Raw genomic sequence first — 25,940 nt, forward strand, 5'->3', positions numbered from 1 at the left:
ATTGTTACCTTTTTCTTTCTTCATTTAATTCTGTTCATCTTTCAATTTGTCCACCACGTTATTTTCCAGAAAAAAGACACAAAGTGCCGGAGTAAATCAGCAAGTCAGGCAGCATCTCTGGAAAATTTGAATATATGACATTTCGGGTTGGAACCCTTGTTCAGACTGATTGTAGTCAGGGGAGATGGGGAGGGGGGGGGGGGGGCAGCGGGGGCTTCAACATCTGGAGCTGCGGTCGCCTTGATGAAGCAGTTTGATTTTAAGCTGCGCCAGGCGCTGAAAGGCCCGCGAATGGGCCGATTCAGCCCTTAGAAAGCGGCTGATAAAGTCCGGATTACAAAACATTGGGGGGGGGGGGGCCCCCCAGGATTTACACCCCCTGCCTGAAGTCAATGATGAGCTATTTTGTTTTCTTTGTATTGAGTGCTAAGTTGTTCTCTGAGCACCAGCCTATTAACCTCTGTAATTCCTCCCTGTAAACTGACTCATCACCCTCAGTGATCAGCCCCGCCACTATCGTGTCGTCGGCAATCTACCCAAGCGGAATATGAGGCACTGTTCCTCCAGTTTGCCCGTGACCTCTCTCTGGCAATGGAGGAGGTCTAGGACAGATATGACAGTATGATAAATAGGAAGGGGAGTTAAAATGGAAAGTAACCGCAAGATCCAGCAGGCCATGGTGGATCGAGAGCAAGTGTCAACAAAAGTCGTCTCGCCAATTTAAAGGAACACTGAATGCAGTAGGTGAGATTGGAAGAGATGCACATGAAACTGTGTCTCTGCTGGAAGGATTGCTGTGGTCCCTGCATGGATGTGAGGAAGGTGGGACATGGACAGGTATGATATCTCCTATGGTTGCAGGATAAATCACCAAAGGAGGAGGCTGTTTCATTGGGAAGGAATGAATGAACCAAGGATTTGTGGAGGGAGCAATCTCTAAAGAAGGCAGACGGAGGTGGGGATGGGAAGATGTGACTGGCGGTGGGATAATGTTGAATGTTATGTAAATATCAGGGGAAGCCATGTTGGATGCAGAGACTAGTGGGGTGAAAGGTAAGGACCATGTTATCTGGGCGAAGAGGTAGCAAGAGCAGAATTACAGGACAAGGAGGAGACGTGGTTGGGGGATCCATCGATTAATGCAGGAGGGAAACCACATTTACTAATGAAAGAGAACACCTCGGAAGTCCTAGAATGGAAACTCATCTCGAAGCAGATCCGGCAGAGATGGAGAAATTGAGAGTAGGGGACAGCTTCTTTGCAAGAGGTAGGATGGGAGGAGGTGTAATCCAGATAACTGAGGGTGTTAATTTTCAGCCTATTTTTCAGTTCATTTGTTCATTATTTCAGTTAAATTCCATCCGCTGTATAAGAAATTGGAATGCTTTGGCTCACCGCTCAAGAGGAGTTGGCATATAATTACTGCACACTCAGAAGAAATTAGCATATGATTTCACACATGCAAACTAATTAGCGCAAGCATTTAGAGTCATAGAGAGATCCAGCATGGAAACTCGTCCTTTCGTCCACCTAGTCCACTCATTTCTACCAATCCTACATTAATCCCATTTTTTATTCACATCCCCATTGACCCTCTCTAGATTCTATCACTGACCTTTATAATGGCCAGTAAGTCCATATTGGAATGATTGGTCAATATATGTACATGGACAATTTAGACATTGTCTCTATATTCACACTACACAATCTATACCAATTGAGGCTATAATATCTCCCAACATGCAAGGCAGACCAAACCATATTGATCATGCATACACAATCTTGTCCCTCTAACTGACAGCGACATTTAGAACTGGACAGTGCCCTCAAAGTCACTGAGATAACTGCAGTGCACTACAGGTCATACAAATGATGAGGACGCAGAATCAAACACAGTGCTGATCTGATACAACTCTTTTGGGCCTGGAGGGAGAATGTAAGATCTACAATAGTTGGCAGTTCCTCTGAGTTAAAAGATGAAAGGTTCTGTACCTAAAATGTCAACTATTTCCCTCTCCACCTATGCAGCCTGACTTGCTGAGCCTTTTCAAGTATTTTCTACTTTTACATTAATGAGGCCGCACTTTCCAGTTCTGGACACCCTGTTATAGGAAAGATGCTATTGAGATGGAAAGAGTACAGGAATAAATCATGAATATTTTGCTAGGACTCCAGGGCCTGAGCTACAGGAAAAGGTCGTGCAGGCTAGGACTTTATTTCTTGAAGCACAGGAGGCTGGGGAGTGATCTTATGGAGCTGCATAAAACCATGAGGAGAATAGATAGGGTGAATGCACAGTTTTTTTTTTTACCATGGTGAGCTGAATCAAGGACTAGAGGGCATATACTTAAGATGAGAGGGGAAAGATTTAATATAAAGCTGAGGGGTAACATTTTTACACAGAGTGTAGTGGGCATATGGAATGAGCTGCCAGAGAAAGTAGTTGAGGCAGGTACAATACTGATATTAAAATACATTTGGACATGTACATGGGCAGGTTTAGAGGGATAGGGGCCAAACATTGGTAAATGGGATTAGCCTAGATAGAGCATCTTGACCAGCGCGGACAAGTTGAGCCAAAGGGCCTGTTCCGTGCTATATGACTCTATGACTCGAATTCAAAGCTGAACACTTGTGTTCGGTCCACCAGGGGCTGCTGGATATCCCAGTTGCTAACCATTTTACTTTCCCATTCCCATTCCCACAGTAACCTTTCTGCCCTGGGCCTCCTCCATTGCCAGAGTGAGGACACACGCACACTGGAGGAACAGCGCCACATATTCCGCTTGGGTAGCTTACAATCCAATGGTATGAACACTGAATTCTCCAATTTTTCATAACTTACCTACAAACAACCTCCCCCCCCTCTCCCTGTACCCTTTCATTGTATGATGAACAAAGTTCAATGAAGATAAAAATGGTAAGAACAGGCAGTGAGAAAAGGCTGTCAATGGGTGATGAGTACAGCAGGATGGAGAGAGAAGACAGACAAAGGTGACTTGTAGATGCTTGGCAGTGCCATAGAGAGTAATAAATCTCTGACAGAAATAATGGATTCTTGGCAGGGAGATGAAGAGTTACTCCAGCACTTCGTGTCTTTTTTTGTGAACCAGCATCTGCAGTTCTTAGTGTCTTTCCGGTTCCTGATCACTATCAATCGCCTCTGCATGGCTGCTTACATCGTGATGAGATGATGGATTTCTGAGACCTTGTACAACAGCAGGTTTCTGCTGACATTTCACATCAGCAGATTGAGAGAACATTTTGCAACCTGATGATTTGACGAACAAACCCACAGTTAAATTCAGGAAATCTGCTAGTCTCACACTGCCAGAACCAGCCATGCACAGGTTATTTTCCTGTTGTGTCTCTAAGTATCTTAATCATCAATGAAACGTGATTTATCTCGCCATGAACCTGTAAATTATGGCCTGTAAATCAGAACAATTCAAGTATTTCATGTTTGACAAGTTAAATGCTCTCTATAAATGGACTCTGTCATCACATCTGATGGGATGTCACTGTTGCTTTGTCTATTGAACAACATTTCTGAGAGAACAATAAATGGTTTCACCAGGAACTTATACACCAGTGAAGTCGACACGGGTTCCAGACTCAGTAGTGTGTTCGGAAATTAACTCTCGGAACATTAAGCAATTGTGTCCCTTTGTAATGGTTTTTAAAGGCACTATTTAAGCAAGAAGAGAAAATAAATGAATGTCTGTGTCAGTCAATCAATGTTCTTATTGACTGCTGACCAATTTAAAAGTTATATAAACCGGGAAAGCTCGTTCATAGGAAGCGGCTAAAGGAAGGAAATAAAGGAAGAAATAGAGAACAGCATTTAAAATTGGAAAAAGAACAGTAACAATTGTCCAGTCAAAAATGTAAGGCATTTGATCATTTTGTTCATCAGATGAATATGTGTAAACAATAGTGGCCAATCTGCTAACCTAATCTAGCCAATTCGATACTGACCTGTAGCTTGATGCAGGCTGTGAATTATTTGGATGTAGTTATTTGAATGCAGGGATTTAATTTGACTATTTTCGGGGGGCTGGGGGTGGGGGGGGAGGGAAGAGTTAGACGTGCTCCAGAAATGGACACAACCTTCACCTGCTAAGTGATTACTAGCGAGGCTTCTGCCTACACTTCACTCTCTGCACACGCCTTTGCTGCTTAAATCATGAATGGCAGATTTAAATGCTTGGTGACTGCCTTTCTGGTTTTGCCCCCTTCTCCACCCCACCCCCACTCACCATAACCCCTATACACAAAATCCAATGTTCAGGAGGCTAATATTCTAGACTTAAAATGGGAAAAAATGCTCAGGTTCTGGAACATTCTTATTGCACATGACTTTATCACAAACAAGCAAAGCAAGGACTAAAGATATGAGGTGAAGTTTGCAGACACAGGTGATGTTACACTGTATATAGTCAGAAACCCTTGATCAATTTAACATCATTGGACCTTTAAGATAAAGTGGCTGCAGTGTCTACACTGTTCATTGAGGTCATATAAAGCTATAATATTAATTGCATTGCCAATTCCCCAGAATAGAAGGGCCACAGCTCTGCTCACATTTTCCACTCCTGTGATAAAGGACAGATGGATCAGAGCTTTGCAGCTGCATTTGCAAAGAGAAGTTTCTAATTAAAAATTGAACTAATCCTGTTCAATATTTTTGATAAAATTAATCTTCCTACAGTCATTCCTCAATTTACAAAACCGTGTACTCCTAAAAAATATCTTATTAAGCAAAATTCTGTAAAAGATTAAAACTGGGTAAATAAAGAATGTGACGTAAATTTGGTATCAAATATTCAAATGGCTGGAGCGGAGAGCTGAACATTACAGCAAAACGTAGGTTTGTAATGTGTGCTCAAAGAAACGATATTCCATAGTGTAAATGCATGAATGAGACAAATGTAAATCAGGAATGTCTGACCAAACAAACAATTACTGCAAACTCAAGATATTAACATGAATTTGCCTTTATCTTCATTATTTTTCATTAATTTGATTTTTTAATTTAACTGAAAAAGGCCCTGATCTTTGTTCACTACTTGAGCCAGGACTCACAGCAGACAATGAGGTCTCACAGCCACACAGATGCTAAATGTTAGATCTCTGCAAGGCAGTGGGGCAGAAAATCAAAAACAGACGTCCCGTAAGCAATTAGGAGTGGGCTTTAATGGGTCCATTAAGTAAAAACGGATGATGTGAACTTTACACTGAGCATAAGCTCCCTCCGAAGTTAATGTCCCCTTTAACTGGGACAAACCTGCTTTATGTTGCATTCTGCAGGAGCAGTGACTGCTGTAAGATGACAGACAGGCTGTGGGCACATTAGACGTGTTAAAGCAGCTGGTGCTGTCACTAGCGAGGTTAGTTCTTGCTGATGCCCCCTGAGGGAAAGCCATGTGTCTACCATATGGCTCCTACAAATCATGTTACATCACAACAGCTCCATGAGCACAACACAGAGACTCCGCAACACATGGACAGTGTGGGCACAGCCAAATTCCATTAACTCCTCAAAGAGCTTTCAGTGGTAAACCCACGCAAGACAAAACACAAGGTTCACAGGTTAAATTACCATCAGCTAATAAAGTGGACCTTTGGGACTTACGTGAGGCTTTGGAGATTTTCACTGCTGGATTTATGAACTCTTTTAAAGGACTTACAGACCCACAGTAGACAATTTATTGACTATGGGTAAGTCAGATCGGGGCTTGAGTATTGGAAAACAGTCACAGGGTAGGGAGGAAGAGACAGAAGTGTTTCATGTCTTCCAGATTCTTGTTAGCTTGTTAGTTTTATAGTTTCTTCATGTTTCAGTGCCTATGAATATTCAACAAATTTATTTCTAGAGATGGACAAGACCTCTGGGACCACACAGCTGGTTTATTGTGGAATTGTCAGGCAGCTGTTTTGATAATTACAGAACGCAGAAGTAGTGATGTTGTGAAAAAGGCAATTATTTCCTGTGTATATTGATGGGACGTCACAGTCACTGTACAGTTAGACTCAGGATAAACCACCTATGTAACCATTTAAAAATATATATTGTTGGTTTCAGGCCAGCAGTTTCATCTGATTATGAAATGCCCTTTCAAGCACTACATAAAAAACCTCCTCACAGGTTAACAGGCATTTAAACAAGGCATGAGGATAAACAAAAAAGCTGGACTAACTCAGCAGGTCAGACAGCATCTCTGGAGAAAAGGAATAGGTGACATTTCGGATTGAGAAGAAGGGTCTTGACCCGAAACATTGCCTATTCCTTTTCTCTAGATATGCTGCCTGTCCCGCAAAGTTACTCCAGCATTTTGCATCTATCTTCGGTTTAAACCAGCATCTGTAGTTCCTTCCTCCACATTTGTACAAATAAGATTGCACTACATACGTTGCCCTGTACTATTATGTCTGGTTTACCTAGAATAACTGATAATTTATTGCATATTTATTTGTTGCTTTTAATGTGCTTTAAAGCTGCAGCAAGTATGTATTTAACACTTTATCCAATTAAACACTTGTTAATCTTGAACACACAGAAGCAGTGGTGTTACTGCAAAAGAGACACTGAATATTTACACTGTTGATCCAGATGCCAAACGGGTGAACTGTTTTGGACAACAAACACTGGAGTAACTCAGCGGGTCAGGCAGCATCTCTGGGGAAAAGGAATAGGTGATTTTTCGAGTCGTAATACGACTTCACACCTGATCGTCGCCGATTAGTTTTCTCCAGAGGTGCTGCCTGTCCCGCTGAGTTACTCCAGCATTTGTGTCTATCTTTGGTATAAACCATCATTTGCAGTTCCTTCCTACACAGGTGAACTGCTCTGTACTGAAGAAGGGTCTCGACACGAAACGTCACCTATTCCTTCGCTCCATAGATGCTGCCTCACCTGCTGAGTTTCTCCAGCGTTTTTGTCTTCCCTGCTCTGTACTGGGGAGTCACTCTACATCTGGCCTACTCCTGAAATCGTAGCACTGGCGGGTCTAATTCAATTAATGTTCCATTTTAATCCCGAGCCCCCTGCTCACGATGTTAAGGTTGAGATACTGGTAATGTATTTTGAATGCTAAAAAGAGGTGATTGGACCATGGCAAATTGAAGATGTCCATGGCATGTCATGCTCCCACCCCTGCTGCCTGCTTGCAGTTCAGCAGTTGGGATGGAGAATATGATGCTTCTGCTCAGTTCCATGGACCCTGGGCTGACTGATCACACCAATGTAGGGCCCCGATGTTGCACAGATGGGGAAGGAGATGATGAAGCAGCAGAGGAGGTCTGGGACGCTCAAAGTAATGTCACTGTGGCTGAGATGAATAGCTGGCAACAGTCCAAGCATCTTCTTTTATGGTAGGCACATCATCAATTTGTAAAAAAGTCTTCCTTTAGATCTAATTTACTTCAATTTAGTGTCTTGATCCCAAGGGCAGTATCTCAGCCCTCACCTCTGGAACATAGATCCTTTAGACTGGATAGAGATCAGGAACCAAGTGGTTCTTGCAGAATTCAACCAGGGATCAGTAAGGAGGTTATCAGAGTGTAATTTCTGCTTGAAGATTATTGCAGTGTAAGCACTGTTACCCACACCTTCCACTTCACTGGCGAGGAAAGACAACCTTTGTGAGGTAATTATCTGAATTATTTTTGTCTACCTTTTTATAGACAGATAATTCTCTACATTGTGTAGGAAGGAACTACAGATACTGGTTTACATCGAAGATAGACACAAAATGCTGTAATAACTCAGTAGGACAGGCAGCATCTCTGTTGAGAAGGAATGGGCGATGTTTTGGGTCGAGACCATTCTTCAGACCTTCTTCAGAGGTCTGAAGAAGGATGTCGACCCAAAACTTCACCTATTCCTTCTCCCCATAGATGCTGCCTGTCCCGCTAAGGTACTCCAGCATTTTGTGTCTATAATTCTCTACATTTTCAGCTAAAATGAAGAGCCATAGCATCCTTCACAAATTCTGTGAAGCAGTTTAGGAGATCATAATTGTCAGTAAATATTTGCATCACCATCTGTAAAATGTGAAAGTCTGTGAAGAATGCAAGAACAAGGAACTGGGTGTCAGAATTGCTTTGAATCGGCTAGAAAGTGTTGAATCAGGCATTCCTCACTTTGGTAATGCATCATGTGCTGCGCTGAATCACCAGCGCAAAGAAGACAATGAACAGTAGTCGATTGAACAAGTAGCACAAGGAATGCAAGTTTGCATTTGGCTGGAAGTGTGTCAAATTAAGGTCACAAAAGCACATCTAAAGAATGGGGTGCATTGAATCGCAGTTTGCCTTAACTGCTGCTACTTGCAATGGGCTGGAATTTCCTACTGCCCCCAATTGTCTCATTTTCAAGATGGGTATGAGCTGGGATGGTTGAGCTGCTCAACAGTGACTTCCAGCTGCCTGCTTGCCTCTCACCCCATAGCCAGCAGCAAGCCATCTGCTGTCAATTCCCTCCCCAGATGCTGCCTAACCCAATGCTTTGATTTCTGCTCAAGATACCAGCATCTGCAGTCCCTTGTGTCTCAGGAATCAGCTGCATTGGCCGGCAGCCTCTGTTGCCTCAATGTGCCAGAGTTCAAATATAAGAGTTAGGACGTCATGTTGCAGCTCTACAATACATTGAAGAGACCACACTGTGGAGTATTGTGTGCATGTCTGGTTGCCCAGCATGTCTGGTTGGAAGCATGTGATTAAACTAGGCACAATGCAGAAAAGATTTGCAAGGATGTTGCTGAGCCTTGAGCACACAAGAAACAAGACAGGCTGGGGCTGTTTGCCCTGGAGCGATGGTGGCAGTTGACCTTATACAGGTTTATAAAATCACGAGGGGCATAGAAAAGGTGGATGGTCACAATGTTGTTCCCAAATAGAGGAGTCTAACATTAGAGGCATAGGTAAAGATGAAAGGGGAAATATTTAAAGTGGATCTGTGGAGCAACATTTTCCACGCAGAAGATGGTGAGTATATGGAACACCTGCCAGAGGAAGTGATTGAAGGAATTGCAATATTTAAAATACATTTGGGCATGTACATGGATAGAAAATTGGCCCAATTTGTCCTTGCAGAATTGGGACCAAGGACCTGTCCATTCCCTCCACAGATGCCGCCTGACCTGTGGAGTTCTTCCTGCAGTTTGTATTTTGATCAAGGTTCCAGCACTGCAGTCTCTTGGTTCTCCATGGGATTTGTGTAAATGGATGGTTGATGTGGACTTGGTGTGCTGTGAATTCCATGATTGTGACATTCTCTGGCAAGCATAGGGGTTGTATGAAAAACTCAGTGGAGTCACCATTAGCAAGGTGCTGATGAGACCAACAGGATTCACTGCGAAAAGTACACTAAGCAGAATCCATTGCAAATATCAATCAGAGTACAATGCTGGCAAAGAGTGGGTTACACATTGTGGCCAAATGTGCTAGCTGCTACATCAGTGCAATGGCTGCAGTATTCCAGTTGCCACAGTCCACATGTTTCTTTGTCACAGCTGGAGTTTTAAAATCCTGTCTCCTTTCTTCTCTCCAGCCTTGAAGTGAGGTGTGTGTGTATTGAAGTAATCAGAGCTCTTCGAATGTTGGGTAGCATTTGGGTTTGGGGCCTTAAAGAGGCATAGCTCCATCTGAACAGATACACCTGTGCTATCTAATTTAGATAACATGCGCATTGTGCATTGTACAGCAGTCAACAATTTTAGAAAGGATAGGTTATATAAGTAGACAACACTCTCCAAATATTAAACAATGTAAATAATAGAACATGAACTTCAATCACTGTGACCAAGACTCAACTGGACTAACCACATTCATGTTGTGGCTACAAGCAGGTCAAAGGCCGGACAGACTACACTGAGTGGTTCATGCCCTGATTCACCAAGACCCTAACACCGTACACAAATCAGGAGTGTAGTGGAATATTCTTCACTTTCACACACCATCATGACATGGAAAATATCATCGGTGTTTCATCATCACCAGATTTGAATCCCCAACCTCCTCCCCAATAGTACTGTGGAAATACATCTACCAGAAAGACAGCAGCAGATAAAGAAGGCAACTCACCACAACCTTCTCAAGGTCCATTTAATAGGGAATAAACATTGAATTTGTCCAGATCCTCAAGATGACTACCTAAAAAAAAGAAATACATCCCAACTTCACAGTTAGAGTCATAGAGCCATACAGCATGGAAACAGGCCCTTCAGCTCAAATAATCCAAACTGACAAATATACTTTTCAAAGCTAGTTCCACTTGTCTGTGTTTGACCCAGATGGCTCTAAATCTTCTATTAAAATTAAACCCTAAACATATTACATTCCATCCATCACTACTGTGTTTTCTGGCCAATAATGTCTTGCAGTTCAGGAACATCAAGTTTACATATCTTGTTTGTGTTTCCAAATTACTCTCTCATCTCAATTTCAACTAACTTTGTAACCGCCTATGGTACTTTGAGTTCTATGCTTTCACCCAATTCTCAACTTTTGGTATTTTGGTATCTTTACATTGTTCCAGCCCAGTGATTGTGTCTTCGGCTTCTAAACTCCCAAGCTCTGTCATTCCCTCACCAACACTCCACATCTCTCTTCTCCTTTTAAACATAGAAACATGGAAACATAGAAAACAGGTGCAGGAGTAGGACCATTGGCCCTTTGAGCCAACACCGCCATTCAATATGATCGTGGCTGATCATCCAGAATCAGTACCCCGTTCCTGCTTTTTCCCCATATTACTTGATTCCGTTAGCCCTAAGAGCCACATCCAACTCTCTCTTGAAAACATCCAGTGAATTGGCCTCCACTGCCTTCTGTGGCAGAGAATTCCACAGATTCACAACTCTCTGGGTGAAAACGATTTTCCTCATCTCAGTCCTAAATGGCATAACCCCTTATTCTTAAACTGTGATCTGTGTGGTTCTGGACTCCCCAACAGGGGAAAAAAAATTCTGCATCTAGCCTGTCCAATCTCTTAATAATTTTATATGTTTCTATAAGATTCTATAAGATGCTTCTTAAACCTTATCTCTTTGGTCATTCCTATTAATAGCTACAATGGGCCTCAGTGTCAACTCTTCCTGTTCACAAAGAACATTTAACTGTTTTAAAGATGCTACAATGGTGTCAGTTGAGGTTACTGAATGACTGCCATATGCATTAACTTGACGTTGAGAATGAAAGTTATGCCACTCAGTTTGGCAGTCGAATACATTGCCGTCTGGCAGGCCCTAACACTCTTCTTTTTATTTTTTTATTTTTTTGTTTATTTTATTAGAAGTTAATACAGTACAAAACAATACAGTGGTACCTAATTTTAGGTGCCAACTATGTCATAACATAATACATTCTATGTACAACCTCTAGTTTTATGTTTTTGAAAGGGAAGTAAAAAAAATAGAAAAAATAGAGAGAAGAAAAAGAGGAAAAATAGATAGTAGAAAATAGAAAAATGTGAAGTGTGTATATAAGAAAAAAAAAAGTAGAAAGTAGAAATAGGAGAAAAAGGCCATTAAAAAAGACATTTTCAAATCTTTGTTCAGAGATGTAAATCTATCCACGACCTGACCTGAACTCAGTAATCTTTACGGTACCGCTGCATCACATGATTCCAAAAAGTCGATGAAAGGGGACCAACTCCTTAAGAATTGGTCATATTTATCTATTAGGCGGAGTCTCATTTCTTCAAGGTGTGCTATGTCCATCATATTCCTAATCCACATTTTAATAGTTGGAATATCTGTATTTTTCCAAAATGTAAGTATCAATTTCTTTCCAATTATTAACCCATAATTAAAAAATACTTTTTGGTCTTTATTTAAATTGATATCTTCTACTATTATTCCAGATATTATCCATTCCATATTAGGTTCTATTCTTAACTTGAAGAGCTTTGTAAATATATCAAATATGTCGCTCCAAAATGTATTCAACTTTGTACATCCTACAAATGAATATGTTATATTGGCGTTTTGAAACAAACATTTATTGCATCTGCGAGAGACGTTTGGGTAGAATTTATTCAACCTCGTTTTTGAATAATAGTCTATGTTGTAGTGGCCTGGTCAAGGTCAGGAAAAGACCGGACGCCAGGCGGATTCAAAAGAAGCTTTTTAATTCCAACAGTCCAAGAACACACACCGACACTCTTATCTCTACCCCTCGGGAGTCGACCGGTAAACCCCGTGGCAGACCAACGCCCCTGTCCCTCAATCGGCGAGCGGGATGATCCAAGGAGTGGCCTACCCCCAGGGACCGCCACAATGTAATCATTTAAATTGAATTAAATTATGTCTTGCATTAATGGAGAAATTATGTGAGTTCATCAGATATTTTTCCCATCCATCTTTCGGGATCTTTATCATTAGTCCATGTTCCCAATCTTCTCTTAGTGCCTCTGTTGAGGGTAATTCTGTATTTAATATACTATTATAAAAATATGATATTAGTTTTTGTGAATCAGCCTTAATATTCATTGCTTCTTCTAAAGGGTCTAAAAATATAGTTTGAAATCTATGTATATATATTTTCATAAAGTCACATATCTGTATATATTTAAAATATTGATTATCATTCGTTTTAAATTTTGATTTTAATTGTTGAAATGATAACAATTTGCCCAATTCATACATATCTCCTACTTTCCTAATCCACAGTCTATCCCATTGTTTGTATGTTTTGTCAATAAGAGATGGTATGAATGCAGGATTGAATTTGGGGTTAGTATTGATAGATTATTTAATTTCAAGGATAATTTTATTTGTTTACAAATTCTTATTGTATTGTGAATAATTGGGTTCTTCTTATATATTATACTATTCAATTTTATCGGTGAGAACAAGATCGTTCCTATATCGTACGGGAAACACTCCTCTTTCTCCATTCTTATCCACTCCAACTGCTGAGTGGAACTATCCAATCAGTACATTATGTTCTTAATATGCACTGCCCAGTAGTAATATGTAAAGTTAGGTAATGATAAACCCCCAACTTCTTTAGGTTTACACAAATGCTTTCGTTGAATTCTGTGTGCTCTATAATCCCATATAAAATTAGTGATATTAGAATCTAGTTTTTTGAAAAAATATTTTGGAATATATATTGGGATCGCTTGAAACAAATATATTAATTGTGGTAAGAAAGTCATTTTTATAGCGTTAATTCTACCTATGAATGAGAACGGGAGCGTTTTCCAAAATGTAATCATAACATTCAGTTTATTTAATAGTGGCATAAAATTGGCGCTAAATAATTATTTGTGTCTTCTCATAATTTGAATCCCCAAATATTTGAATTTTTCTGGTGCAATTTTGAAAGAGAATTTTAATGTGTCTCGCATCCTGTGGTTTTAAAGACATAATTTTGCTTTTATTCCAATTTATTCTATATCCTGAAAAATAACCAAATTCCTCAATTAGTGTTAATAAGGTGGGGATACTCGTTTGTATATTTGTAATATATAAAAGAATATCATCAGCATATAATGACATTTTATTCTTTGAGACCTTAGTATTATATCTATGAATATTTGGATGATTTCTAATCCTTTCAGCCAGCGGTTCTATCATAAGGGCAAATAGCAATGGTGATAAGGCAAACCCTGCCTATTACCCCTTGTTAAATAAAATTCTGGAGATAACATATTATTAGTTAATATTCTTGCCGTAGGTTTATCATAAAGTAGTTTAACCCATCTAATAAATTTCTCTCCCATATTAAATTTTTGGAGTACCTTATATAAATACTGCCATTCTACCTGGTCAAATGCCTTCTCTACATCCAGCGTAACAACTGAAATATCTTCAATGTCCTCTTTGTGAGAGTACATTATATTGAAAAGCCTTTTCAAATTATTAAATGATTGACTTTTGGGTATAAATCTCGTTTGATCCATGTTTACCAATTTGTTAATATAATTATTCAGTCTTCTAGCTAGAATCTTTGCTAAGATTTTCTGATCCATATTTAGAAGTGATATAGCTCTGTAAGAACCCGGTTCATCTAAATCTTTATCTTTTGTTGGTATAAGCGTTATTGTTGATTCTGCTAAAGTTTCTGGTAGTTTATTTTTGGTATAAGCCTGCGTGTAACACTCTTCATATGAGCAAGTTGTCACCTATCAACAGAAATACTCTTAGAGATCTGCCACTAAATGATAAAGGTGTCCAGCTTCTGATTATCATGCCACAGTTCACACATCACTATTTGTTAGACTCAAACTGTATATTCACAAGACAGCAACAACTCACAATTCTGTCAGTAACAGGACCATGCAGATTAAAAATGAGAAAACCTGACAGTGTATTGTCAATCAAAACAAAATGTTCAACATACAAAAAACGGATCAGGGATCGCTCAATGTGTAGCTAGGTATATAACAACTATCATGTTTTCATACTGATCACCAAGTTACCAAGGGTGTTTAGTGCAATGCAGGATGCAATATTAAAACAGAAAATGCTGAAAACACACAGCAGATCAGGCAGCATCTGTGGAGAGAGAAACAGTTTTGTTTCAGGTCTGGGACCCTTCATCGGAATTCTGTAGCTGGTCAGGATGAGAATAACTTACAGGCTGGACTATGGAAGAAGTTGGGAGCAAATAATAGGTGCACTGATGTAAACAAGCTGTACCCTCATGTTTTGCCCTTCCACCAACAGCTTGTTTGTTTCATCAAGATAATGATTTGTGCTTTTAACTAATGAGCCAGGTTACAAGAGCAGGGCCCTGTGGCCTCATTATGTAAAAGGCAATTGCTCAAAGGTGGTTCTGAAGGAGGTTTCCAATACCTTGCGAGTGAGCATGAAAGACCTCAGCGAGGGGACTCTCTTCTCAAGGGACCTGTTCGTCAGGAAGGTCTTGCTGGAGGCCTGCAAATTTGAGGCTGAGGACATTTACTGTCACCGAGGACATTTACTGTCATAAGGACATACTCTCCAAAATGGGCTTTGGGGAGGGAATCAGAAATTGGATCCAACTGCTCTACACCGATATCTGTAGTGCAGTCTAAATCAATGGGCTCGAATCACATAGCTTTCCCGTCTGGCCTAGAGTCAGGCAGGGTTGCCCTCTCTCCCCTGTCTTATTCGTCTGTTGAATTGAACCTTTTGCCGAGTCCATCAGGAAAGATGCGAGCATAAGAGGAGTGACATTGCCAGGCAGTGGGGGCACTCAGATCAAAACCTCCCTGTACATGGATGATGCTGCCAACTTCTGCTTGGACCCAGGGTTGGTCCGCAGATTGATTAGCATCTGTGACCAGTTTGAGTCGGCCACGGGAGGCAGGGTGAACCGCAGGAAGAGCGAGGCCATGCTCTTTGGCAACTGGCCCAACTTCCGTCCCCTTCACCATCAAGCCTGACTTCTTGAAGGTGCTGAGGATCTGGTTCGGGGGGGGTGGAGGAGGCGTGTGACAAGAATTGGCTGGAGCGGATAGCCAAGGTGGGGAAGAAGCTGGAGCTGTGGAAGCTCTCTATAACGAGGAAAAATTTGGTCATCAGGTGTGAGGTGCTCTCAGGGCTGCTGTACTTCACGCAAGTGTGGCCTGTCCTTCCCTCCTATGCCACAGGGATCACCCTGGCCGTCTTCCACTTCATCTGGGGGTGGAGGATGGACTGGGTACAATGGGTCACAAGTCGGCAGACAATGGGGGTAAAAGAATGCCCAACGTCGACCTCACCCTGATGGCCACCTTTTTGTGTGGCTGCATCAGGCGGAGCGTAGAGCCAAGGCACGTGGGCACTAAGTGTCACTACCTGTTGAGGTTCACACCTGTCCCCGATGTTGCGACGGATGGGCCTGACGCAGATGCCACGCAATGTGCCCGTCAGCTGGACATTGCTGCACCATCTGTCGTTCGTGGAATGGTTATTTCGGCTCAACGCCTTTGACCACGTCCATCGGGCACTGCAGGGAAAGGACTCCATGGATCCTGTGGGTGGTTCCCAGAGCAGACTGCCCAGCTTGTCTGTCGAAATGCCTCATCGCCAGAACTCACCCACAAGCACCAAGACCTGGCTCGGCTGGCGATGAGGGGAGCCCTCCCAGTCAGATCCTTCCTGCACCGTCAGAACCTCACTACCAGTGCACCCTGCCCTCGGGATGGCAGCTATGGAGAGGAGACTGTTGCCCACCTTTTTGCAGAGTGTGGGTTTGCAAAGACAGTCTGGAGAGGTCTGCAAGGGTCCCTGTCACGATTTATTCTGAACATCTCTGTCACAGAGGACTCTGTGATTTACGGACTGTTCCCAGGGACGCATTCTGAGACTGACATCGAGTGTTGCTGGAAGGTTATATAGTATATATTTATTCCTCGAATAAAGTATATTTTGAAATTTAAAAAAAAGTTTATTATGTGGGCTGTTTCTGATTTTCTCTATCATCCTCAGATCATATAAACGTCAGTGAATTGCATGGAAGTGCGATCAAAAGTGTTTGCATATCATCGGATGCAACCATGCATGCCCTAGCCTCTCCATGCAACAGTGCTGCATATGTATGGAGATCCCAGGATATTCCAACTTGCATAAGTCATTGGCGAAATTCAACAATTGGCAAGCAGTAAAATATTGTGCAGTAGCATGAGGATTACAGTTGGCAATCATGCATACATTGTGAGCTAACTGTTGGGTAAGGAATTGCTGCTCACAACAGCTTTCTGACATCTTGATGTAAACGTCTTACCTGAAGGATGGCACTTTGTTAGTCACAGAGTGGCAGAGTCATAAAGTTACACAATACAGAAACAGGTCCTTCCGCCCAACCTCTCCATGCCGACCAACATCTGTCTGACCCTGTCCCATTTCCCTGCATTTGGCCCATATCCCACCAAACCTTTCCTGTCAATGTACCTGACTAAAAGTATTTTGAACGTTTTAATTGTATCCACCTGTACGGTTTCATTGGCAGCTCATCCATGTACCCACATCCTCTGTGTGAAAAACATGTTCCTTGGGTCCCTTTTAAATCTTTCACCTTTCACCTTAAATCTGTATCTTTTAGTTTTAAAACTTCACACCCTGGGAAAAGACTGTGATTATCTACTTTATCTTGGCCCTTCCAATTTTATAAAAAATGTTTGTAGGTTAATTGGCTTTGGTAAAAATGTATATTGTCCCTACTGTGTAGGTGTAGGATTGTATTAGTGTACGAGGCGATCGTTGGTCGGAGCAGACTCGATGGGCCGAAGGGCCTGTTTCTGTGCTGTATCTCTAAATCTGTAAATTCACCCCTCAACCTCCTATGCTCCAGGGAAAACAGCCCCAGCCTATCCAGCCTCTCCATGAAACTCAAGCCCTCCAGTCCTGGCAACATCCTTGTGAATCTATTCTGCACTCTTGCCATGTTTGATCCCACCCTCGACGTACAGATGTAACATACCGTTCAGCTCCTGTACTCAGTGGCCTGACCAATGAAGGCAAGTGTGCCAAACACCTTCCTCACCACCTTGTCTATCTGTGTCACCACTTTCAGAGAACTATGCACCTGTACCCCTAGATCGCTCTGTATTACAATACTCTCTCCATGGTCCTACCATTTGTCTTGCCCTGGTTTAATCACTGTCCACGACATCGTCAATTATGGTGACATCCGCAAACTTTTTAACCACGTTAACTTAACTGTCATCCAGATCGTTAATATAGATGTCAAACAACAGTGGAGCCAGCACTAAGTACTGCAGCCCTCCACTGGTCACATGCCTCCAATTTGAATAGTAACCCTCCACTGTGGCTCAATGGTTTTCAATGTCCCCCTCTGACTCCTACCAAGTCAATTCTGTACCAATTGGCCTGGGCATGGCTTCCCAATGGGCCACACGTGGTCAGAAGGCTTCCCGAACGGCCACGGCTGTGGACAGGGAATGTGGCCGGAGGCCTTTATCGAGATCGCCACGTAGAAGCTCGGATTGAGGCCCAGCCGGAACTTTGTGGGTCGGACGGAGGAGACGGGCCTCGCGGGTCGGAGTCCGGGTCGGTTAAGCGGCCGACGGAGACCGCGGCTGTGGTCCGGGTTGGCACCACGGAGGCATGAACTGGGGCATCGACAGCGGTGGGTGAAGTGGTGGTCAAACGGTGAGGCCTCATGACGATGGGACATCGACAGCGGTGGTGAAGCCTCGTGGCGGCCCCCATAGTCGATGGTCGACGAGAGCGTGGAGGACCACTGTGACGGAGGAGGGGACGAGCAATGGAGGGCCCGGCGTAGAGGGAGGGGAGGGAGAACAAAAGGAGGAGCCGACGTGCCTTGTCAGCTATTTGTATACCTTGCGCATGTAGCAAAGAGTTCACTTTGCCTAGTCACATGTGACAATAAAGTATACCATTCCATTCCATCCAGCAAGGGAAATGAACAGTAAAATTAGTTGCTGGAGTTTTGTCATAATTGTTTTAGGAAGGGAATTGGAGATTGTGTTAGATGGATCAAATATGCCAGTTGTGGCTTCGCTGGTAGCACACTTGCCTCTGCTTCTGGGTTCAAATCCCACACTCAGTATGGCTCAGTACAGAGGAGATGGAGAGTTCCATCATTCAGATCAGATATTTACTGTAGTTTGGAGATACAGCTAGGAAACAGGACCTTCGGCCCACCGAGTCCATACTGACCAGCGATCCTCACACACCAACACTATCCTACACACACAAGGGATAACTTACAATTCATACCAAGCCAATTAACCGACAAACCTGTACGATTTTGGAGTTTGGGAGAAAATCAGGGCAGCCTGAGAAAACCCACGCAGGTCATGGGGAAAATGTACAAACTCCGTACAGATAGCACCCGTAGTCAGGATCGAACCGGGTCTCTGGCGCTGTAAGGCAGAACTCTACCACTGCACCACCGCCTACTGAAGAGCTCATTCATTGGATGGCTGTAAGAAATCCCCACATCTGAAGAAGAGTAGGGGTATAATTTCCACATTTTGGGAGACAAATATGCCAGTTCCCTTTCCCTTAATCAACGTTAGCAGCACAGATTGCTTGTGCATAATTACAGTGCAGTTTACTCTGCACCCTGCACTGCCTCATTGGCTGTAAAGCATCGCCTGGAGAGGAGAGGAACTATATAGCTGCTAACCTATCTTTCACACCACTTTCAAAAATGCTAGCTTGTGTAAAAAAACAGGAACTGAACACAGATCAAAGAAGGAAATGTACTTCACACACAGAAAGCCCAGAGGTAATTAGGGCAACTCGATAATGTTACCTCGACACAGAGCAGTGATCAGATTCACCCAGGAATAATGCTCACAGTTGTCAAACACGCACTACAGAAAAAACATAACTCAGTTGAAAGTTGAAGAGGTGATTTAGGGAAGATTTATTGGAAATATATGAAGTGAAGAGAGTGGAACAGAGTAGAAATGTCATAGATTAGAGGCCATAGTTATAAGGTGAAAGGGGCAAAGTTTAAAGATGTGCATGGCAAGTATTTTTTTACACAGAATGTGGTGGATGTTTGGAATGTACTGCCAGAGATGTTGATGGAGGCAGATATGATACTGGTGTTTACTAGAGATCTGGATCATGTGTAAGATGGTACGATGAGTTTATTTTGGTATCATGTTCAGTATGAGCATTGTGGATCAAAGGGACAGTTTCTGTGTTGCTCCAAGTTCTGTGTTGCAGGGAAAAGCTATGCAGCTAAGAAAACAAAAGAAAAACTCTTTTGAAGAAAGATGCAAAGAACTAGAAGTATCCTCAAAGGGAGAAAAACAAAATGGGAGAAATGAGCCAGGGCCATTTGTATCGGCACATGACAACTAAGGCGTAAGTGTAAACTAAAATAAAAAAAACACAGAAAATGCAGGAGATAATCAATAGGTCGGGCAGCCCGTATGAAAAGAGAAACAGTTAACATTTCAGGTCTGGGACCTTCATCTGATAAAGGATCCTGCCCTAAAACATAAACTTGTTCTAATTCCACAGTCGTTGCCTAACCTGTTGAGTGTTTCCAGTATTTTCGGTTTTCAATTCAAATATCCAGCAAGTTTTTTTCAATATTAATTTAAACTAAAAGGAGATGTAATCTGAAGCATAATGTACCTGCCTGTTTTTTTTTTTTAGAATTTCTTGAGTGACATTAGGAGATATTTAGCTTAAACATTCAAAGTAGGATTTACTAGAAAACTGAAGAAAACATGTTTCAGCCACAACTGTTGAAATGGCATAAAACTGCCCTTTATTGCAATCTTCTGCAATGAAACCTACTATTTCTGCACAGGTTGCTAAAGAGTTAATTGCAACAATCTGCTAAATTTAGAAAGTTCCTTTGAAAAGATTGCAACAAAATTTGACAGGGATCAGCTGGGTTTATTATGCAAGTTCTGCTTCAGTCTCAGAAAAGGAGCAAAACATGCAGCAAAATGAGCAATATGGAAAGCAAGAGGATTAACATGTTTATACAAGAGAGGAGAGAAATTGTCCAGGACAGAATGCTATTTAAATGATGGTTTTTAAGCCGTCTAAAATAATAAAAATATAAATCCCAGGCTCAGTGCAGTTCAATGTGAAACATATCAGGCTCACGCCAGGCAGGAAAGCGATATCTCCTAATATGTGGAAGAAATGTAACAGGGCAAATTCTATCTACACGGCAACAGGGAACAATTCTGGTCTCCTTTAGTGCATTAATCCTGTCAAATTCTACCAAAGTCCCAGCTGAGCTCACCTGTTTAGGTATCCTTGGTTCAAGCTCTCTCCTCATTCATAAAAAAGCCCATTCAGCCCTTCAAGTTTGTTGTTCAGCCCATTCATTGTGGGCAAGTCTGCCCTTTGCCCTAACGCCCTTGATCTGCCCTTGCCTATGTCCCTCAATTCCCAGCTCTCAAACCAACGTAAAGTTTATGTTTTAGGGCAGGATCCTTTATCAGATGATGGTCCCAGACCTGAAATGTCTCAGATATAAAGTAAGGCTGCTTATTGTGGAGTCCATAGCGGAGATGATTGAGTGATTTGACTGTCAATCAAGCTCAGTGCCCACACCAATGTAAATGACGGATTGAGTTCATACATCTAATTGATAAGCAACTATCCCCCACCTTCTACATTTCTCCAGAATTTTAGTGGGAGAAGTTGATTGGGAGAGAACTGTTCCCTGTTGCTGTGTAGATAGAACCTGTTACATTTCTTTCCTCCACTCTGGAGATTGTTTTCTCTAAACTGACTTTGTTTGCCACACCCTGTTTTCTGAGACATACACCCTACTGCATCTGCAATAAATAGTCAAAGTGCTGGAATAACTCAACAAATCAGGCAGCATCTGTGGAGGAATGGATGGGCTACATTTCAGGTCAGAACTCTTCTTCAGTTTGAAGGATCCTAATCCAAAACATTGCCTATTCATTCTCTTCATAGATTCTGCCTGACCCAATGAGTTACTTCAGTACTTTGTATTTTGCTCAAGATTCCAGCATCTGCAGTTCTTTGTGTGTGCCACTGCTTATTCTGTGGGAGAGAGTGCCGCACTTACATCACTCTGCCTGCTTCTCTTGTGGATGTATCCACTAATGGGAGAGTCTAGGACCCGAGGGCACGGCTTCAGAATACACCAACGTACCTTTAAAAATGTGAGGAAGAATTTCAGGTCAGACGTACCTTTAGAAAGGAGATGAGGAAGAATTTCTTTAGTCATAGGGTGGTGAATTCATTGCCACAGATGGCTATGGAGGCCGTCAATGGATATTTGTAAGGCACAGATTGACAGATTCTTGATTAGTAAGTGTGTCAGGGGTAATGGGAAGAAAGCAGGAGAATGGTGTTGAGGGAAAAAGATGGATTAGCCATGATTGAATGGCAGGGGAGACTTGATGGGCCGAATGGCCTAATTCTTCTGCACCCTTATGAATGGTCAAACGAGTATGAGTCAATGGTTTGCCCTTGACTCATACCCGCAACATGGTCGACACGAGGTCCTAGGAGGTCTTTGTAACTCTCCTTCATGCTCGAGAGTAGTCCTCGCGTACTCAAGGCCTCAGCTAGGTCGCGGCGTATTTTTCAACATGTTGAAAAATGCCCGCAAGTAAAAAAAGGTCGCCATGGAAAAAATCGATACTTTTTTTACTCGTAGGTTTAGTTGAAGTAGGTCGTAGCAGGTCGGCATGTTAGTCGTAGGTAATCGAGGGTAGTCAAAGGTAATTGAAGGTTGTCGAAGGTAGTCGTAGATAGTCTTCAACATAATCGAAGGGAGGTCAAAGGGAGGTCGAAGGAGATCAAAGGAGATCAAAGGAGGTTGTCTTCACTCTCCCCGATTTGGTGTCCAATTTTCCTGAAGCTAGTCGAAGCTGGTCTTCAACATAGTCGAAGGAGGTCAAAGGAGATCTTCTACATAGTCGAAGGAGGTCATGACATTTTTTCAAACTCTCCTAAACTCTTCTAAACTCGCCAATTAGGTTGCAGCAGTGGGACAGCCCCTTAAGGTCCCTAGTCACTAGTGGCTCCCTCCTTGACTCTCCAGTCTTCAAGGCATCCCCTGCAGTCAGCAGCCCGCCAGGCCCCTCTTTGCAGTGGGGAACCAGGTTGGTGCCGCACATGGCCTTTGGGTCTTAGTTCTCGGCAGTTGTCGGGTCTTTTTTTCGTCAGCCGCTGGATCCTTCCTCGCCCGCGGCTGTCGCCGGGTCTGCTCTTGCACGCCGCTGTGGCGCTCACCGGGACATTCTCTTCTGTAGGCCTGCAGCAGCCTGGGGCTTGCCTGGGCCTACCTAGATCGGGGGGTGGTCCAGTACTCCCAACATGTGCACTGGAGTTTGGACTATTTTGTTCTGTTAACAGCACCAAAATATGGCAACTGTGCAAATGTGGTTGTGCAAAATAATTTTACTGTGCTGTGCATATGTGACAATAAAGAACCATTGAACTACAATGCCTTCCTTACACCCTATGCCCCTGCCATGCTTTAGTCATCACTCTAATAGCCATCTCCATTTTCACCTGACTACTGTACGGTAAAGCATCTTGGATGCATCACCGTATAAACATGATGTGTCATAAATTTAATTCCATCACATATGCAGGTGCTCTGCATATGACATCATTGGAATAGCCATAGTTCTAAGCGATGCCCATATCTGATTTAAGTAAACTCTGATCAAACTATCAGTGCTGGACCACTTAGCTCAATACTGTCACATTAACTACAATGCTGAGGAATCAATGAGAAGCGGTCCTCATAAAAAAGACACAAAGATTTATAAATGAAGGATAATGTGATAATTCTTCCCTCAGGATGAATATATTATCAGTTATGTTCCACCCACAACTGCATAAATATTAATTCTCCTGATTTATGAAACTCTATTTTCTCCAGAATGAAAATGATTAACATGAACTGTTGATTGTTCTATTCCAATCCTTACGCTCTACCCATGCAACAAGCACTTCACTCACCTAACACTTTTCCCAGCCAGCTTCTCGCTAATCAGTGATTCCCAGTATCCGTGGGCAAAACCTATGATGGGAATATTAAATGAATGAGAGTACTGACCCAAACCACAAACTGTTACCTTCTCCACTGAAGCAGCTTGACATGTACAATTTTTCCACTATGCACTGCTTTATTTCAGATTTTCAGAATGTGATTTTGGATTTGTCTTGAATGTCTACTTGTAAAGTCAACCACCATTCGAACATTTTAAGTGTTACGGGCTTAAAAAATAAAGTCATTTCCACAATGAGACCTGACGTATCCCATACTATACTCTGGTGAACCTTCTCTGTACTCCCTCTATGTCAAGAATGTCTTTCCTCAGATTAGGAGACCAAAATTGTATGCAATACTCCAGGTGTGGTCTCACCAAGGCCCTGTGCAACTGCAGTAGAACCTCCTTGCTCCTATACTCAAATCCTTTTGCTATGAATGCTAACATACCATTCGCTTTCTTCACTGCCTGCTGAACCTGCATGCCTACTTTCAATGACTGGTGTACCATGACACCCAGGTCTTGTTGCATCTCCCCTTTTTCTAATCGGCCACCATTCACATAATAGTCTACTTTCCTGTTCTTGCCACCAAAGTTTGGGTGAGACCTATACATTGGGTGTATGGAAGCAGCTGCCAGAGGAAATAGTAGAGGAGGGTATAATAACAACATTTAAAAGACAGCTAGACAGGGAAATGGATAGGAAAGATTTGGAGGGTAATTGGCCAAAAATAGGCAAACAGGACTGCATGAACAAATTGGGCCGAAGATCTGTTTTCATGCTGCGTAACTTTATGACTCTAATAACCTAACTTGAGCTCAACGGGTGGGTCATTTGCAACCTATTCTAAAGCTCTCTGGCCCCGACACCCTGCTACAACCGGAGCACCACACCACTCCTGTTTCAGATGAAGGGGAGAGAGTGCAAACCCTAAAGTGCCTGTTCCACTTACATGTCCTTGGCATGCAAATTACGCAACCTCGTGGTCGCTTTGAGGTGCACGGGCATCGTATGGCGACGTGAGGCTGGTCCCACTGAGAAACGCGGAGGGGTATGTAGTTGTGCACGACATCACGTGGGGTTCTGAAATTTTTGTAGCGAACGGAATCTTCGCGTGCCAACGGCCTTTTGCGTAACTGACGGCCAAAGTGGGACAGGCCCAAGACCCTGGCGCGACGCAACACCTGCAACAGCAGCAGAAGCAGGCAAACAATCACCGAACTCGGCCTGGGACTCACGGCCGTTGTGGTCCGGATCCCCCCCACTTCTACTCCCAGAGCGGGGCCAAGAAAATTGATGGTAGACACAAAACGCTGGAGTAACTCAGCGGGATCGGCAGCATCTCTGGAGAGAAGCAATAGGTGACGTTTTGGGTCAAGACCCTTCTTTCAGACTGAAGATGAGTCTCGACACGAAACATCACCCATTGCTTCTCTCCAGAGATGCTGCCGTCCCGCTGAGTTACTGCAGCTTTGTGTCCATCTTCAAATGACGCCACGCGCTGTGCGGTCGAATGAAATCACACGCGACCTTCGCGGGACCGTCGCGGCTTAATGCGACCACGAGGTCGCGTAATTTGCGTGCCAAGGACACGTAACTGGGACAGGCCTTAAGTGACCACATGAACACCAAGTTTTTATTGTGTCAGAATTCGACATATCAGCTGCAGTTAATAGCTGTGAGCCAACAATTGACAGTAAATCAGTTTCACTGGGAGAATAATCAAAGAATAGCAGTGTGGAGTTTTCCAAATGTTCTGAATCCACAGAGACTTTGTAATATTCTTGACTGCTCATTGATCATCTACTTACAATGTCAAAGGAAAACTGCAAATTTCTATCGCTACTAATCTACTTTTAGGATTAAAAGGCAATAATTAAAACGATAAACTGTATTTAATGTTATAGAAATATTGTAAACCAATAAAAGCACTTTGAGTATTCAGATGTGGACTGAAATGCAACTACACACTGCAGAGCAAACTTATAATATGGATACTGGTACATTTGTATTTAAAATAATGTTTCTATTTGTGTAGGTATACATTGCTTTGATCATTTATAGTGTTGATATTCATGTATTCCTGTCATAAATTGCGGTGAACACTTTGGTTTATTGAGTAGATCTTACGTCACTGCAGCAATTTTATTTCTATGGCAACCGGGATATCTACTGAACAGATTGAGACTTTGTCCTACAAGGCATGTATAATAACAACTAGTCACTGGATGCTGAAATGCTCCTGGAAGTTAAACCTTGCAGCTGTCTGGCACTTTCTCCTCCTATCCAATTACAATTCTTGTGAAACTCTGTTTGGAACAACCTGATGCTTTTTCATAAATGCACCAATTATGGAGTAGTCCCAGGAACAGCTCTCAGAAGAGCCAATTTAGGAACACATTAATAAGTAATAATGTATACAACAGTCAGTAATTGTAACCTTCCCCCTGTCAAAATGCAACCATTTATCAAATGACCTGAGTAATGTTTACATGTACTCATGTCTCT

General features: G+C 42.5%; 1 protein-coding gene across 13 annotated transcripts in view; it reads right to left on the bottom strand.

The window, feature by feature from the left end:
- LOC129705891 (tetraspanin-18-like) overlaps positions 1-25,940 on the bottom strand; it is a 153,595-nt gene that overhangs the window by 46,863 nt on the left and 80,792 nt on the right. For 3 of the 13 annotated variants that reach the window (XM_055649778.1, XM_055649783.1, XM_055649776.1), the window contains exon 2: positions 10,087-10,155. The exons of 6 other annotated variants lie outside the window; for them this stretch is intronic. The gene's annotated coding sequence lies outside the window, so the exon portion shown is untranslated. Of the gene's footprint in view, positions 1-8; positions 65-10,086; positions 10,156-23,399; positions 23,461-25,940 lie in introns of those variants that run through there. 4 more of the 13 variants (XM_055649775.1, XM_055649780.1, XM_055649781.1 and 1 more) reach the window with 3 other exon arrangements.

This window comes from Leucoraja erinacea, chromosome 18 (genome assembly GCF_028641065.1).
Source record: "Leucoraja erinacea ecotype New England chromosome 18, Leri_hhj_1, whole genome shotgun sequence".
In the NCBI taxonomy this organism is placed as follows: domain Eukaryota; kingdom Metazoa; phylum Chordata; class Chondrichthyes; order Rajiformes; family Rajidae; genus Leucoraja; species Leucoraja erinaceus.